The sequence below is a fragment of the Myotis nattereri genome (genome assembly GCF_964212035.1).
Source record: "Myotis nattereri genome assembly, chromosome: 1".
NCBI classification, from domain to species: Eukaryota; Metazoa; Chordata; class Mammalia; order Chiroptera; family Vespertilionidae; genus Myotis; species Myotis nattereri.
The window spans coordinates 77,386,189-77,404,408 of NC_138075.1; the positions used below are offsets into that span (position 1 = coordinate 77,386,189).

Below are 18,220 nucleotides of genomic sequence, written 5' to 3' on the forward strand. Positions count from 1 at the left end.
CTTCACCTGCCGCTTCCCTACCAGCTCTTTCTATGCTTTATACTGGTACAGGTGGGAACCTGCAAAAAGCCCCACGATCCTGTTTGTAATTAGTTTAAATGGGGATGTAAAGAAGGAAGGTCGAGTTACAGCTACTCTTGATACTGCAAAGGGTTACAGCTACTTGTACATCAAAGGATCCCAGCCCGAAGACTCAGCCACATACCTCTGTGCATTTAGCACAGTGCTTTCAAGGCACCTGCAGCCCATACTCAAACCCGGGTCCGGTGCTACTCTGGTACCAATGTTGATGAAGAGCCATGTGTGGGATGAAAAAGGCAAATTCAGTGAATTACAGTGTTTTCAATAATCAGGGGAAATGCAAGCATAGGTAAACAAACATTCTAGTCATTGTAGTTCCTTCAACTAATTGGACTGTTACTAAACACTATTAACCTCGACTCCACTTCCACACCCCCAATATATTAGCTATACCATTGAGATGAATCCTTTGCCTTCACTTTTGGCATGGTTCCAAATGAATTAAATGGTTTGTCAACCTATCTAAAACAATCTGGTTAAACTAGTGTGATATCTACCCCACATTGCTGCTACTTCCTAAAAGCTAGTCCTTCTATTATATTTCCTCACATGCAGAAATGGAATTCTCTTATCAAACACCTGACGTGGAAACCTACATGTTTCATACCAGAATAGGCAATGCTGCCTCGTTTAACTCATTGGGGATTTTAGTTTAGGTTATTTCAACCTTCTCCCTACATGAGTATCTGTATTTCATTTCTTCTTACATGTGGTTATTTACATTTTAAAAAAATCACCTGTGATACTGAAAAAAGCATTGGTAGGGGAAGTTCAACACTAAACTTGACTTGTTCTCCAGTTTGTACTGTGATTGTGCTACTGAATAGGTAACTGAACTCTATGGCTTAAGTTTCTTTGTTTGTAATTTCCAGGAATAGGAGGCAGGTCAAGTATCTGGTGCTGTGCTCATTTTGTAGGTTTCCAAACCATCTACGAGTATAACACCCCTCTAGTACTAAGGCTTCTATTTCTGGAGCCTTCCTGGGTTTTATCAACATGATTTAACTACCTTCTGGGTCTCTACATCAAATAGCTTGAGTTTCAGCTTCCCCTGACACCTACATTAATAGCTACTTACCCATCTCATGTCATCTCTCTCTCTTTCTCTTTCTCTCTCTCTCTTTCCTGTCATCACATGTTTAGGAAAAAATAATGCATATTTTGAAAAACAAATTGTAGGGCCCCTCATTTAAGAGACATACACATGGAAATTTTTTTCATTAAAAATTCATTCACAAGGTGATATTGAATCTGTTTGATTGTCAGACTGGGAATAATTGGATTTATGTTACTTGAATGTGTGTAGATTGGAAGAGTATAGAACGGGCTTGAATAAGAAGAACCTATGGCTCACTGTACACCAGTGTTGGTGAAGTGAAACAAAACAAAAGAAGAGCCATCACTGTTCCTGCTGCTGATTAAATTCCCAAACCAGTCCCCATCATTCTTGGAATAAAGGTCAATAGAAGAATTTCTAATTAGGTTTGATTGAGCAATTGAATCAATACCCCTACCCCAGAAACTGACCTTTAGGCCATTTCACTATGGACATTCTCTTTTGCTGAGACCACACTTTACTTGCTGAAACCACATTCCATTATCTCTCCCTTCCAGACTTGCACAGAGAATTCTGCATCCAGAAAAAGCCCACCAAAAGTCCTTTAAAAACTGCTGACTCCCGTCGCTGGGTGCTGGAGCCATCTGGGGCTCAGCCATTTGGTGTGTGGATGATCAAATAAATTCGTAATCCCTCACCATTTTGGACTCTTGCGTTCTTCCTTCGGCAACCTAACACTAATATTTTCAATAATGATCTTATTACTGGCTAACCAAATAGGTAGAAACAAAAGGCACAGAAAAAAAAGCAAGGACAGAGTTTGACTAATTTGCGAATTGCTGAAACACAATGCTTCACAGCCCTTTTCACGTCATAGTGTAACCAAAACCCAAGTTTGTGTGCCCGACGCTTCAAAAGGCAAAACTCAAAACATCAGAGTTTGGAGTAAGAAAGGGTTTATTGATGGAGAAGGCACCAACTGAGAAGATAGGAGACCAAATGGTGGCTCAAATCCATCTTGCTGGTTTTTAAGGGACAGGGGAACAGGTATTTGGAAGTGCTGATGCGGCAAGTTTTAATTGGAGGACCTTGGAAATCGGCCATTTATGGTTAAGGGGTGTCAATGCCAGATCTTCCTGAACAATGGACCCTCTGCTTCTGAAAGGGTTCCAGTGTTTAAGTCCCAGTTGTGTCCTGGTGCTTTGGTTCTGTGTGTGAGTGAGTGGGGGTATGAGACTGGTTCCAGGTGTAGCCAGAGGTCAAATTTCTCTCCTATGCACATGAATTGGCTTCATGACTTGCGGTTTTGGTCTGTTGTTTCTGAAAAACAACTCAATATCTTATCAAACAGGATAGGACTATTTTGAGCTTGTTCTGCAGTTACTATAGAACATACAAAATTGATTACATTTATACAACACTTCCATACAGAATGCTACTTGAAACTGGCCCACAACTCCATCTTCCTTGGGCCCTTGCTTACTTTAGAATGTGAGGGATAAAGCTCTTCCCGCACATGTAATCAATTATTGGATAGAGTGGCATATAATTTGGAAAATCTACTATTACAAACATGGAAAAAATGTAAATCTGGAGTATAGAATCCTTACAAAAAATATCTATACCTTTATAAAGTCATTCATAACCAAGAACATATAGAATGAAATTCTCAGTCTCTTTGGGTTCTCATGTTGATCTGAAATTTAAAATAATTTGTTAATTTTTTTATTATTTATAGAAATGTAAGCATGCCCTTGTAAATAGCCCCTTATTTTATTTTTTAGAGTTTAGTCAGATGGAATGAGAAAATGAGCAAAAGATAAAAATCACAGTGAAAAAGAAAAACTTACATCTCCTTGTTCATAGTAGGGCCCCAACATGAGTAATCAACCACCTGCTGTCATGGAGGCCCATGGCTCTCATTGCATCTAAAGATTGCCACCATGTCTTCTGTGACAGAGCAGGAGTTTAAGACCATATTTCAAAAGAAATATATACTTATTGATTTCAGAGAGGAAGGGAGCGAGAGAGATGGAAACATCATTGATGAGAGCATCATTGATCAGCTGCCCCTACTGGGGATTGAGCCCACAATCCGGACATGTGCCCTGACACGGAATTGAACCATGACCTCCTGGTTCAGAGGTCAATGCTCAAACTTGGGCCAGCACGGTTCTTAAGGATGATAGAATTCATGCCCTTAAGGTACATGTTGTCACTTATAATCCAGGGTGACAAGTGAGATTGGAATTCTGTGGAGCCCTAGAAAGCTATTCTACCCAAGAATTTTGGTTTAAGAAAGCCTTCTTACAGAAATTCATATCTGATAGATAAGATTTTTGTTTTCAAATTATATTGATGTTTGTAAAAAAAATCCCTGGTATGTGGAAAAGTAAGAGTTGGACAGCAAAAAATGAGCTTTAAATTAGATAATTTACAACCAGGGTAATTTGTATGACAAGAAAAATAAGTACTCTTTATCTTCCATTTTGAGATCATGGGTGGTCTAGCAATAAATGATGAGTCTTTTCCACATTTTAAAAAATGTCTGTGACCTAATATGTTCCATTAATATATACATGAACACACATTACATGATTCTGGATGAAACTGGAAATGACAAGTGAAACTTTTAATTTTTTTTCTGATGTTTAAATCACAGAATCCACTAGTTTGGTGTTTTTTGTTTGTTTGTTTGTTTGTTGTGTGTGTGTGTGTGTGTGTGTGTGTGTGTGTGTTTGTTTTTTGTTTTTTTGAAAGAGAGAGATGGGGATCAAACCTACAACCTAGGGATGTGCCCTGACAGGGAACAACCTGCAACCTTTTGGTGTATGGGACAATGCTCTAACCAACTGACTCCACCTGACCAGGACTCAGAATCAACTTTTTAAAGGCAAATTATACTCCCCCTAAACAATATCAGAATTAGTAAACTCTTTCTAAACCTTGATAAACATATCCCTTCAATCAGAAAGCAGTGTAGAAGGAATGGGTTCTAAATTGGCCATTTCTTAGTACAGTCACAGGGGGGCAGCATCTGCAAACATTGACCTGAGTCTGAAGGTGAGTGAGTAAAACAGTGCTAAGTTTGATTGGTTGTCTCAAACTACAGTCACTTTTTCCCCTTTCTTTCCAAAAAGCACTGATAGACCACATTTCTTTGAGCCTGGAAGCAGCTAGTAGTTCAAGGGAAACCCACGTAGGAGTAGTCAGATTTGGCAATTCTTTCTGAAGAGGAAGAAAAGGAAGATGCTACTCATAGTACCAGTGTTGATCTTATGGATGCACATATCACGTGAGTTTGAGATTTCTCTGATTGCTTCTAGAGAATTCAACATTGTGGAAGAGTACCTGCATGCATTTGCAGGAATGAGATTTTTCTGACTGAGAGCAAAAAATTTGTAAAGCAAAACAAAAACACAAAAAAGAAGGAAGATAGAAGGGGTTGGGGAGGGAAAAAAGAATAAGAAAAATAGAGAAGGATGAGAGAGACCATTGTAGCTCAGAGAATAGAGATCTGACCAGACTTTCTCTGAAGCCTTCTATTGTTTTTTTCTGAACAGAAGTGAATGGACAACAGATAAAGCAAATTCCTCAATTCCTGCTCCTACAAGAAGGAGAGAACTTTACCACGTACTGCAATTTCTCAAGCACTTTGAACAGCTTACAGTGGTATAAGCAAAGCCCTGGAGGGAATCCTCTTTTCTTGGTAATGTTAGTCAGAGGTGGAGAAGTAAAGAAGCAGGAAAGACTCACAGCTCAGTTTGGAGAGACTAGAAAGGACAGCTCCCTGCACATCACAGCCACCCAGACTGAAGATGTCGGAACCTATTTCTGTGCGGAGGCACAGAGCTCTTGAAGCACCTGCTGCCTGTCCCCAAACCTTGCTGTGGGAGTCGAGGAGCAGCTGCTCCCTATTTCTCTTTAGAGCAGAAGTCAAAGCAAGCTGAAGCCACAATGTCTATGAAGAAATGAAAATCTTAATTTAAAAAACTCTCCAGGCTCAAATAGTTTTTATTGGAGAATTCTACAAACATTTGAAGAGTTCACTTGAATTCTACACAATTGCTTCCAGAAAAATAGAAAAAAGAAAATAATTTCTGACTCAGTTTATGAAGTTAGTATTACCTTGATACCAAAATCAGACAAAGACCATACAAAAAGTAGGGGGGAGGGGGGGCGGGGAAGAAAGCAAAAAAAAACTACAGAGAAATTTCCCTCATGAATAGGGACACAACTTTCTTAACAAAATATTAGCAAGTAGAATTCATTAATACAGGAGTGGACAAAAGTAGGTTTATAGTTGTGAGTATGAGAAACACAAAGTTTATTATTGTATTATTAAATACTAGAGGCCCGGTGCATGAAATTCAGACACTTGTGGTGGTGGGGGGGGGGAGGTCCCTCACCTGGCCTGCACCCTCTCACAGTCCAGGATCCCTGGGGGGATCTCCAACTGACGGCTTAGTGGGCCTAAGCTAGCAGTCAGACATCCTTAGCATTGCCACAGAGGCAGGAGAGGGTCCCACCACTGCCGCTGTGCTCGCCAGCCATGAGCCCAGCTTCTGGCTGAGCAGCGCTCCTGCTGTGGGAGCTCACTGATCACCAGGGGTCAGCTCCTGCATTAAGTGTCTGCCCCCTGGTGGTTAGCACTCATCATAGTGACTGGTCATTCCACCATTCAGTCATTTGCATATTAGCCTTTTATTATGTAGGATACACTGTAGATGAGGCTCCCTAGAAACATAAGAAATGCAAAAAGTTCACTGTTAACTCATTCTCTAATTGCCCCCACTTAAAATCAAATTGTCCCCCCGTGGGGGGTGTGCTGCACTTTGGGAACCACTGGGCTTGACACTTTTCCTCTCTGAGCTTCATTTCTGAAGCTTCATTCCCATATACCATGGAAATTGTAATCTCTTCTCCGCCTACCTCACTGGGTTGTCATGAGGAGGTTCTGAGCTAATAAACCTAGAAATGTTTCATCAAGTAAGTGATGTCTAAACGGGAAGGGATTGTTATTTTTAAGCCCATGGGTACCCTCGCAGGTAGCAGGTGCTGATGAGGGGAGGAGGGCATGATTGTTTCCTGGGACTGTAGCTATGGAAGTTTTGCAGAGGGTTCTGCTGGCCCTGGGGGCGGGGGGAGAGGGGGGTGTGCTCTGGCCAGCAGTCCTGTAGCGGTGGTCGTCCCTGGAGGCACTGGTGGGGGGCTGGGCATTAGGAGGGTGCTGGGGCGGGGAGTCCAAAGGGGGAGTAACTGTCAAACCTTCCCTCTTGGTGCTATTCTTTAAGTTGTATGTGGCTGTGTCACCGCTGTACCTGCTCAGGGCGGGCTCCAATCTCCTGGAGCAGGATGGGGGCCAGGCCAGGGTGGAGCCAGGTGGGCTAGGGGGGCGGATTTAGCTGCGCCCCCAGCGAGGTTCAGCATGCTTCCACTGTGGGTACGGAGCTGCTGCTGTCAGGGGGAAGGGTTTGACCCGGGGGGGCCACTCAGGCCTGCCTCCACCTGGGTCTGGAGTTGTAGGGAGGAGAAGCATGTCTGGCCCCAGTGGAGGGGGCCCGGCAGTGGTGGCCCACGGGCCCCAGGTGCCTCGGGGTGCTGACAGGTGGTCGCTGGTGTGCTATTGTTGTGGGAGTCCCTGGCGGGGGTGGCAGGGGAAGAGATTGGGAGTCAGGGGTGCGGGCTGCAGCTATCCCTGAGGCTGGGTCTTCTCCCCATTTGGTCAGCCTCCCCGTCCCCCCGGGGGTGCAGGGGCTGGGGTAGGGTGTCCGTTCAGGGGGATTGGAAGAGCTCCCTGTGGCCTCTTCCTCTCCTTCTTTGTAGACCTTTCTCCTGTCAGGCACTCTCCTCAGACCCCCGGGAACTTGGCCCCAGCCACCTGCCCTCTGCTGCATGCGCACAGCCTCCTGCTCGTATGTCAATATGCAAATTGGCCATTACTGTGACACAGTTAGGACCAATTAGCATATTATCTCTTTTTATGTATAGATTATATTATTTTCCATATTAACAACCGTAAACCTACTTTTGCTCACCTCTGTAATTAAAAAAAAATACATCAAACAAGGCTGCTTCAATATTTGAAAATCAACTGATGAAATCCACCATATTAATAGGCTAAAGAAGGAAAGTCGTATGATCACATAGAGAAAGCTTTTTGCTATTTCCCGCCTATAGTTAATGCAGCCAAACTGATCTTTCACACACTCCACAGTGGCCCTACTCAGTGCTGTGATGTTGTAGGCCATCGTCTGTACATTTTGGCCTAGGACACACAATTGGAATTTGACACTCTCCCTTTTCTGCAAGCAATCCCCTTTGTTGGCCATTCCAACTATGCCAAATGTATAGACCTTATCTTTCATATTCCTTTCCTCCATGATCTCAATTATTTCTTGGTACTCAGTCTGTGTTGGATCAACACTCCTCAAGGGGTTAATGACTTTATCAGAGTACATGATAGGATCAGCTTCTTCAGTAATGCCATTCACTGAGAGTGTTTTGTTGACTTTTTCTGCACTGACTTTGCTGCATTTGCCTTTGGGCAACTTGTACTCCTTCATGTCTCCCAGTTCCAGGCTACTGACATCACCAGAGAACTCACTGTAACGGAAAAAAATTTTCTTATAGTGATTCGCTGTTTCAATAAATTCAAAATTACCCTTCAGAGTTGCTACATAACTGACGAGCCTTTTGGAGTTAGAATTATGACCTAAAAGTCACACACAGATTACAATCTACTGTCCGGGCTTGCTTCTCACTAATACTAAGTCCAACCTTACTTCCTATGTGAGGAGAAGTGGATCAGTGGCTTGAAAGTAATAGTCAATTTCACTCAACAATCGTCATAAATAACATCCTTAGCCTGTTTTTTGTTTCTTTGTTTGTTTTTGCCTTTATTTGAGTTTAGTGGTTTTAGGATTAAAAAAAAAAGTGACTTCTTTTTCTACAGTGCCCAGAAAACTATGATCTGAATAGAAGTGGAATAAAACTGTGCCCTTGGGATACTTTTTAATCCTAGCACCATGATTTCTTAGGGCAGAGAGCATATTAGGAACTATAGTAAACTCGACTTCCTCTGCGATATGCATCTAGTTCCCATGAAGAATTTCACTATAGTGGAAGAAGATAGGAGCATCATTTGATGATGAATCCATACATTTGATGAAACCAAAACCATCTTGTATGATAGCAATTACACCCATTTTTCTGGCTTCATCACTGAACCAGGATGGACTTGATAGAAGTTCTACGCTGGTTGCTCATTCTAATTTGTCACTTAGGTCTGTTGAAATATTAAGCTTAGCATGGTCACCTTCCAACAGGGTCACCTTGGATTTTGTATTTGTGTCTACAAAGGGAAGTTCTTTAGGAATCACAAAGTCTACTTCGATGTGTCCTGTCAATGGGTCATTCTGTTTTTTCCTGAGTGCTTTTGGAATCACACTGGTTACAGTTCCTTCAAAATGTTCAATGCCGATATCTTCAAAAATGACTGTTCCTTGAGGCAATAGTCTGACATCTATTTCAATTTCTTTACCATTACTGTCCTTGTTATGAATTCCACATCATCTCCAGGTTGTAAGGCTCTTAAGTCACCCTTAAATTCACTATAGTGAAAGAGTATTTCTTTTATAACATCACCTTTTTCATTAAAGACAAACACCTCCTTCATGGCACAAACTACTCCCTGACAGCAGGCTTGTTTGTTTTTCAACAGCATGTTTCGAGCACTTATAGCACCAGTATGTTTACTGTGATCAATTACAAAGTTTATTTTAACTCCAGTTTCCAGCTGGACATTTTCTTCCACATCTTCAGGACCTGTAAGTCAGATGAAACACTTCTTGTCCATTTATTCATCCTTCAAGGAGGATTTCTGCTTTTATCTTCACCAGTTTAACAGCACTGGGTTTCCGCTGGTCAGATGATACTTCAAATTCAACATTATCTCCTACTTTTAAGTCCTGCAGGTTTCCATTATGCTATGGAAAGTGGAAGAAAAGTGTAGCTTGACATTCTGAAGACTGAATAGACCCGTTAGAGGTTATCAGTTTTTCAATAACCCACTTTCACACAGTGCTGCTGAAGTATCACTGGGGTACCAATTGTGTCCATTGTTGTGGAGAAGATTTGGATCAAAGCTCATCTCTCAGTGATAATCAGATTATTGCACTTTCAGTAGTAATTGCTGATTCTTCTTTTTCAACACATTCCAAAGGGTGAAAGTTGCTAGTATTAAAAAAATGAGAGAAAATGACCTAAAGCTAACAAAGAATACAACTGCTGTTGCACTGGGCAGTCTCACAGTGCAGCACTGAAAACAACGAAGATGACTGACTAGCAGTGCTGGGAAGTGCTCGTTCAAAGTTTTTGAGTAGGCACAGACTTCTCATTTCAGATCAAGTGTTGTGTACTCTTCTTTGGTCCTATTGCTTGTTTCAAAGTTTGTTCCTTGCCCGGTCTAAACTTGAAGCAGTAGTTTCAGGTGGCAAAGTCTATTCCATTACACTTCATACCCAACAGCTCAGCGCCCCCTCCCCAGCAGTGCCAGAAGCAGCACACCTGGCGCATAGAGTTTATTTTGTGTGTGTTTTTGATATATTTTATGTATAAGTGAAATCATATGGAATTCTTCTTTCTCTGTTTGACTTAGCATTATACCCTCTAGGCCCATTCATATTGTGGCAAATGGCAAGGTTACCTTTCTTTTACTGGCGGAGTAATATTCCATTGTCTATATGTACCACTTCTTTATCCACTTTTCTATCAATGGACACTTAGGCTGCTTCCATATCTTGGCTATGGTAAATCATGCTGCAATGAACATAGGGATGCATATGTCTTTCTGAACTAGTGTTCAGGGTTTCTTTGGATAACACTCAGAAGTGGAATTGCTGGGTCCTTCTTTGTCTCCTATTATGGGCTTTTAAAAAAGTTTATTTTGCCTGATGTAAGTACTGCTGCCCTTAATTTCAGTTTCATTTGTTCTTATAGTTTCAGCAATAGCATGCTATTGAGGTGTGGATATGTGTGTGTGTGTTTGTGTTTGTGTGTGTGTGTGTGTGTGAGAGAGAGAGAGAGAGAAAGAGAGAGAGAGAGAGAGAGAGAGAGAGAGAGAGAGAGAGAGTAAATACTAGGACATTTATTCCCATATCTTTATAGTCTGATATTCCCCACCCCATGTTTGATAAGTTTGTTGTCTACTGAATTTTGCCCACAACTCTAACACTATATTTATCCTGTTGGAGCCTTTTGTTCAAAATGTTTTTCATAATATTGAAATATTATATTTAGGATAAATTAAGAAGTCACTCAGCATAACTTCTCTCTCTAAATTCATAAATAATGACTCATGTACAAATTTAGAAAACAAGTAATTCCTGAGTGCCTAATCTGTACCAACCTTCTTGTAAACATTGAAGAATATGGGCTTTTGAGCCAACTTTTAGATATGGAAGATTAGAGAGAGAAAGAAAATTAAAGAGAAGCCAACAACTGAGAATTATAATGGAAATATAACTGAAATAAAGCAATAAGTATAATTAAAATTTTGGAGGAGTGTTCTAGGGCCAGAAACTAATAATGAGTACAGAAGTATTACAGAAAAGATTTTCAACTGCAACTGTGAGGAGAGAGTCTTTCAAAAGATTGCTGGCCAACTTTTGGCCTGGTCTTTGTTATGCAGTTCATTTATTCAGTCCCAAGAGGGGGTTGGTTCATCTGCAAAAAACATTTCTTTCTGGGAGAAGGGCAGATAAATATGTTTTCCATTGACATTTTACAGGGAAAAAAAGGCATACTGTCTTCCTCGTCAGACAACTTGTACTTTATAATTTCTTATTGAGTATGTGTGGTCAAAGATTCAGGGGCCCTAAGACTAATAGCCTAAGTCCTATACATGTATCTCCATAAATAACTTTCTCTCCACTTCTTCTCCTTGATTATCTCTTACTTTCCATATTCTTTATATATGTTTTTCTTCCCTCCGATAACCTTTCTACAATCTCCACCTCCTCCACCATTTTTGCTTTTCCTCTTCTCTTTTCTTTCTGCCTCACCATCCCTGGTGCACAGCACCCATAGCCTGGCATAGAGAAGATGAATATTAAGGATATTTCTTTAAAGAGAAGAGGATGAGCACAATTCATGTAATCAGTTACTATATCAAGAGCAGATGCATTGAAAAGTGTCTACCTAGACAATAGTAGGTATCATGATTCCAGGAAACTCTATAGGAAACCTGAGCTCCCAAAGGTTTAGCTTTTAGCTTCGACGCTGTTAATTTTTCCTGTCCCTTTGAGCACATCACTGACTTCTTTTGAATCTCACATGCATCTTCTGGTATGTAGATAGAAATTTCATCTTCTTACAGCACAGAGCTCAGTACAGTTTTCTGAGATTAAATGATACTTTGTATAAACTCCTTGGAGCATCAGCCAATTTCTTTGGTACACTGAGGAAGAAATTATGGAAAAAAGGTCCTGTATAGAAACATCCTCGTGATTTGTTTTCCTTATCTAGAGTCAAACTTTAAACCTCACAAATAATATTAGTGGGCACCCTGAGAGTTGGAGATATCTGGTTGACATTCTCCCCTTCTTCTTGGGGACATAGATAAAACAGGGGAGGAAGATCTAGAGAAGGAGCTGCTCTATCATTGGCTGACAAGATCCTGGCAACATCACAGTGGTAGCTGCAGTTATAAGTCTTTACTAGTAGCTGTTGCTTCTGTTATCTGGAATCCCTTTAAGACTCAACTCAGACACAAAGACTGAACTTTGGGCTCATGATCCCAGTCCTTCCTTGAAGTATGAGGCTGCTGACTGGAGTAACTGTGTTTCTGACCTTGGGTAAGTGTTCTGTGCCTACCAAAAGGGACCCTGAAGGGTTATTTGCTCTCTAGTTCTTTCCCAAACTAGAGTTGGAGCTGAGAACTGATCTATGCATTTGTCTAGGGAGAACAAACTTCTACATGACAGATTAAATCATAACCACGATCCCAGAAGAACCCTTAGCAGTGTCCAGATTGTAAGAAATTTCTGGGTTTATTGAGCCAAGGACCCATGGGATAGCGTCTATGGAGTCTCTGATTTTTGGCATGTACCTTTGGTCTCCATAACACTAATAATATGTTTTGCATTCTAGAAGGACATAAATAAAAACACTATAGTATGGGGTAGAGCCAAAGAGTTATGGGACTGTTGTGTCCTTGATCTATAGATGCTAATTTGAATTTCTTAACCCTTTAGGGGCTGTGATTGATGCTAAGATCACCCAGCCCAACTCCATGGAATATGCTGAAGGAAAAGATGTGAACCTGCCTTGTAACCACTCTGCTGTCGGTGGAAGTGACTATATACATTGGTATCGGCAAAATCCCAACCAAAGGCCACAGTACATAATTCATGGCTTACGAAACAACGTGACTAACAACATGGCCTCTCTCATCATCACAGAAGACAGAAAATCCAGCACCTTGATCCTGCCCCGGGTTACCTTGAGAGACTCTGCTGTGTACTACTGTGCTGTGAGAGACACAGTGGGATAGATGGGGCTGCACCTGTGCAATATCTCCCTGGCAAAAGGAGGTGGGGAGGCAGCAGCCATTCAGAGCAAATCTAGAGCCATCTAGGAGCGTCAGAGAGCAATATGAAAGGAGGAAAATAAAGGGAAGGAAGCAGGAGAACATGAATAAGGAAAACAAGAGAGACAGGCTAAAGAGAGGACAAGGAATAAGCACTTAATTTGTTGATGTGGCTGAGAAGTATGAGGAAACTAAGAATTATAAGGTTCACGTAGCAATAAAGTAAAGCGGTATTAAGAATTTGTCATGGCTTCTCTGCATGTCAATAAAATGTTGGTTTCAGTATTTTAGCCTAAAAAAATATATAAAGGAAAAGAAAAATAATTATACTTGTCTCAAAGGTGCCTTTTATTTGGATGCAGAGATAAGTCCAAGTTTGGAAATGCATGCTACTATAGCTGTTCCGCTTATCAGAAACAAATTACTCTTTCTCTAAGAGAAATCTGAAATGTTATTTTTGTTGTTGCTAGTCTAGAGCATGTATGTTTGTGATAAAGAAGTTCTTTTGGAAAGAAACAACAATTAAATTAATATTAATTTATTTTTAAATGTCTAGAAGTCCTGCATCTAAAAAAGAATTTTCATAACATTTTGATATTCCATAAAAGATTCAAGCAGAGCTAAAGTAAAAGCCTAGTTATATCTCCTTCATTTCACTGCAGCTTCCACTGTCCTTCTCAGAGTTTAAGATTATTTAAAGTATCATGCCAGACTGATTTCTTTCAAATAAATAATTTCATGCAACTACATGCATATTTACACACACTTATATACACCCACATACAACTTATCATTTAAATTGGATTTACTTGAGTTTTTTGCAACTTACCTTCTGTGTGTTTTTTTTTAAATACTGTCCTAGAGATTTTTCTACAGTAGAAAAAAAAAAGTGTAGAAGTCTATTTCCTTCTTTTTTATGGCTCTATAGTACTTTGAAAATTCCATCATTTAATTAATTACTTTCCTATTTATTGATATCTGTTTCTATTTCTTTGCTGTCACAAAGAACTTTCTCATACATCTTTGTATATTAATTTTTGTATGTATGTGGAATTATATATTTTAATGAGATTTCTGAAATTGAAATTGGTAAGTCAAAGAAAGGCACATTTAAATTTTTTGGAGAAAATTACAATTTGTCCTCCATATGGTATAAACAATTATACTCCAACTTTCAGTGAGTGAGAAGGCTTATTTTACAAATTGGGAATTACAAGTATTTTTTTACTTTAACAACCTAAATATACTTTATCCATTTGCATTTTCCTGATTCCTAGTGCTTTTTGAATTTTTTTTCTCTCCATATATTGGCACTCTATCATTTGCTCTTGGCCAATGCTTATACCTACTTTTTGATCATTTTTCTATTGGATTTTTTTTTGTAGGAATTATTTCTATATCTTGGAGGGTATTTTGTTTGATTATTTTATTCTAACATGCTAGTTTCTATTTTGTTTACTGTTAAATGTGGTGGTCTTTAATTTTCACATCATCTAATCTATCAAGTATTTATTTCTTTTTGTCTTCAAAGGTCAGTGTCATTTCAGGAAAGCCCTAAATGTATTATATCTTTTCGTCTTCATTACCATTTAATGAGTTAAGAATTACTTTGAGATCTGTGTTGCTTATTAGAAATCCAAGCCTCAAAGGGATTGAAAAACTTGCCTACATCACAGTCTTAATAAGTGTTATCATCAACTTTTTCATTTATTTTTAAACCTGAGGTTGTCAAGCTTCAAAATCTGAGCATATGTTGTTTAATCTTGCCGTACTTGAAGCAATAGTATGAAGAAACCTTTTGGTATAATGAACCAAGTGGAAAGTCAGTGGAATGAATCATAGTACCCATCCCAGAAGGTGACACGTATTTTAAAGCAAAATGTCAAAATATTAGAGTAGGAATCCTGAGGTATGAGTTGAGAAAAGCAATGGTTCCTTATCCTACTAAAAGATAGTGTTAACCTCCTAAATATTCAAATAGCAGCATAAATAAATGTTCTTAATTATAGAGAGATTTTGAAGCATCCGTAGCTCCTTTTTAGCTATACATTTTCTGAAGCAGAACTGATATAGAAGAAATTAGTACACAAAGCAGAGAAAATAGGAGAGAGGAGTTCTGATCTTTGGTGTGAATGGCATTCAAGATATTCTTGGATCTTCAAAAAGGCTGAGAAATTTGTCCTAGTACATAGGATGTGTACATATTGATTAAAAGCAAAAAGTTCTTCAATTAATAAAACAAGCAAACTGACAGAAAAATGTAAAAGTCTTAAGCAGGTACTTTACAAAAGAAGATATTCAAATGTAAAATAAACATGCCATTTCTATAAAATAAAAAGCAGACATAAGTAATCTATATTGTTAGAAGTCAGAATCGTGTTAACTATGGAACAGAATCATAAAGGTCATAAAGGGAACTCTGAAGTGTTGGTGATGTTCTGTTTCTTAATCTGGATGCTGATTATAAGGGTGTCAATATTTTGAAAATTTATCAAGCTGCACATGTATAATATATTTATACTTTCTTTTATGTATCTTATACTTCAATAAAAAAGTTTAATATGCTACAATGGTCTCATTAATTACTAGGTGATGTGTGAGCTTAAAATAAAATTTCAGATGTTTTAATTTTTCATTTTTGTACCTAAAATATATAAGTAAGTACACATTTGTTAAATAAACATGACTTTAGACCGTGACTAAATCTGACTCTTTATTAAAATACCATAAATGAGAAATGTCTTTTTTCCTCTGTCTGGGATACAAATGTAGGACTTTTGACTCTTGATATGTAGTATCAAGATGCCTAGCTATTGTACTCTTTTTTTTTTAAATATTTTATTTTATTTTTTACAGAGAGGAAGGGAGAGGGATAGAGAGTCAGAAACATCAATAAGAGAGAAACATTCATCAGCTGCCTCCTGCACACCCCCAATGGGGGATGTGCCCGCTACCAAGGTACATGCCCTTGACCAGAATCGAACCTGGGACCTTTCAGTCTACAGGCCGACGCTCTAGCCCCTGAGCCAAACCAGTTAGGGCACTATTGTACTCTTGAAACCTATATAATTTTATTCTCCAATGTAACCCCAATAAATTCAATTGAAAATCATTATATAGTGAAAACAAACAAACAAAAGAAGCCTATCTGTTAACATTTTGAATTATTAGAAAAAGTGGAAAAGTCTATTGAATAGGAAAGGATGATAAATTGCTTAGGACACTTACATCTTTACTGATTGTATAAAGATGTAATAATTCAGTGAAATAGTTTCTATTCATGAAAAATAATCCGCCAGCCATTGTAGGTGAGTTTATTGGTGCAGTAGCTCCTCTGGTCCTCTGAGCTCAGAAAAGAGAACAAGATCCTATATGAAGTGCAGCCCCTGATGAATCCTCCCCACCCCAGAGGGAATGAGCTGTAGATAAGCATGTCTGCACAGATATCGATCACCCAAGTATATGGTGACCCCAAACCTGCAAAAGTCTGGGAAAGGTATGTATTTTTATCTAAGAGCTTTGACAACTACAGGAATATCATGGTTCTGTAAGTCAGAAGTAAATTCACTATTTGTAGGTGATGAATAGTACTTGTTATAACTTTAAACATTAAAGAGTCCCATTGCATTGTGTCATATTATGTGGTCAATAAGAACTGCTAGCCAATATCTTTGCCATAATTAACATTACCCCAGAATTGAGTGCATGGTTCAAGTTTGCTGTAATAGTGTAAGAGGTTCATCCAGTCTTTGGATTTGACAGGGCAATTAAGTGGAAGAGAGAGGGGAATGTGTTGATTGATGGCATTTATAAAAGAACTTTGGAATTGTTGTCTTTAGACACCATATCAGATAAGGAAGCAAGAGAAGATGAGAAAATATGTTTAAAAAAAGCAGAGGGATCAAATACTAAATTATCAATCGATAGGAGAGCAAGAAATAAGATTCATAGTCAACCTAAATAAACATTCAAAAGTCTCCCAGCCTCCATTGCAGAGACCTACGCAATTATTTACGAGCAATGAGTGCAGTGATCTAGGGCTTCAGGGATGGTGCTTTGGATGTGCCCTCTGCCACAGGGCTTTGAATGTGAGATAGGGATACTTTTTTCTACAGTTTGTTGATGTAAAAAATGTCCAACCCTGTAAAGATTTTTATAAGAATTTATTTGAGCCAAACAGAGGATATGCCTACAAGCAAGATCTCAACAGACTAAGATACAGTCAAACTTTGGTTCTCAAACATCTTCCATCTTGAACAATTCAGTTCTCAAACAAGTTGTTCACAGAAAAAAAATGTCTCAGTTATTGAAACAAAATTTTAGTTCTCAACCTAACAACCCTTTCATACTGATACATCAGCATGACAAAAAGCAGCTCTCAGGCCACAAACAAAGAAGAGATTGCAAGTCAGTTTTCCACTAAGCCTCATGTTGTTAACATCTCAGAAAATTGTGCTGTGAATATTTTGTGTGTGTTATGTGTGTTTTGCTTTTGTTGTTGGCAAAATGGACAATTAGCACAATTTTAAAACATATAGAGACCATCAAGAGTACTAATGTTACTAAGGGTGTGAAAGAAACAATAATCACAGGCAATTGAAGAGGTAGAAAAACAGTTGGTTTGGGTAAATGAAAAGCATTTTTGAGGCAATAATAAGTGAAAAAGCGAAGATGCTGCATACTGACTTCCTGAAAGATACCCCTGGAATGAGTGCTGAAAGCCATTTGCTTAAGACTAGTAGGGGATGATTCTACAAATTTAAGAAAAGAAGTGTTTGTTTGTAGATTAAACAGTACATTAGACATGTACTGTATATAAGAAACGTTAAAACAGGGAATCATTTGGGGATCTGGAATAAATTCATTCAATTTATATTATTTCTAATGGGAAAAAATGATTCGGTTTTCAAACACATTGCTTCTCAAACAGCCTTCCAGAACAAATTAAGTTTGAGAACTGAGATTCTACTGTAAATACTGCCAAGAAATAACCATTTGCAGTTTCTTCTGTGCATTTAGGAGTAAGGAGATAATGTAAGAGAGATTGCATGGAGGTGGGAGAAAGCCCAGGATCAGATTACAGGATAGTTAACAATACTGTGTACTCTTATGAGGGTGGTTATGCCTATTTCAAGCGTGTTAACTTCAGCGGTTCTCAACCTGTGGGTCTCGACCCCTTTGGAGGTTGAACGACCCTTTCACATGGGGTCGCCTAAGACCATCGGAAAACACATATATAACTACATATTGTTTTTGTGATTAATCACTATGCTTTAATTATGTTCAATTTGTAACAATGAAATTGGGGGTCACCACAACATGAGGAAATGTATTAAAGTGTTGCGGTATTAGGAAGGTTGAGAACCACTGACTTAGATGCACAAAAACAATGGACAGAGCTTGCTGAAGGCAAATATAAGCCTTTTACTAAAGAAGTTATATGCCTGGGATGTGTCTATCCACCATGACCTGCCCAACTAGGAATTTATGAT

At 39.0% G+C, this 18,220-nt stretch overlaps 1 long non-coding RNA gene, 1 pseudogene and 1 gene segment (V, D, J or C); 1 reads left to right on the plus strand and 2 right to left on the minus strand.

The window, feature by feature from the left end:
* LOC308528750 overlaps positions 1–18,220 on the minus strand; it is an 852,227-nt gene that overhangs the window by 175,555 nt on the left and 658,452 nt on the right. The window lies entirely within an intron of this gene.
* The window catches only part of LOC308528712 (T-cell receptor alpha chain constant-like), a 575,855-nt gene that overhangs the window by 145,128 nt on the left and 412,507 nt on the right, over positions 1–18,220 (plus strand).
* Positions 7,259–9,290, minus strand: LOC308527636 (cold shock domain-containing protein E1-like; annotated as a pseudogene). The gene has a single exon. The product of its transcript is annotated as a cold shock domain-containing protein E1-like (transcript).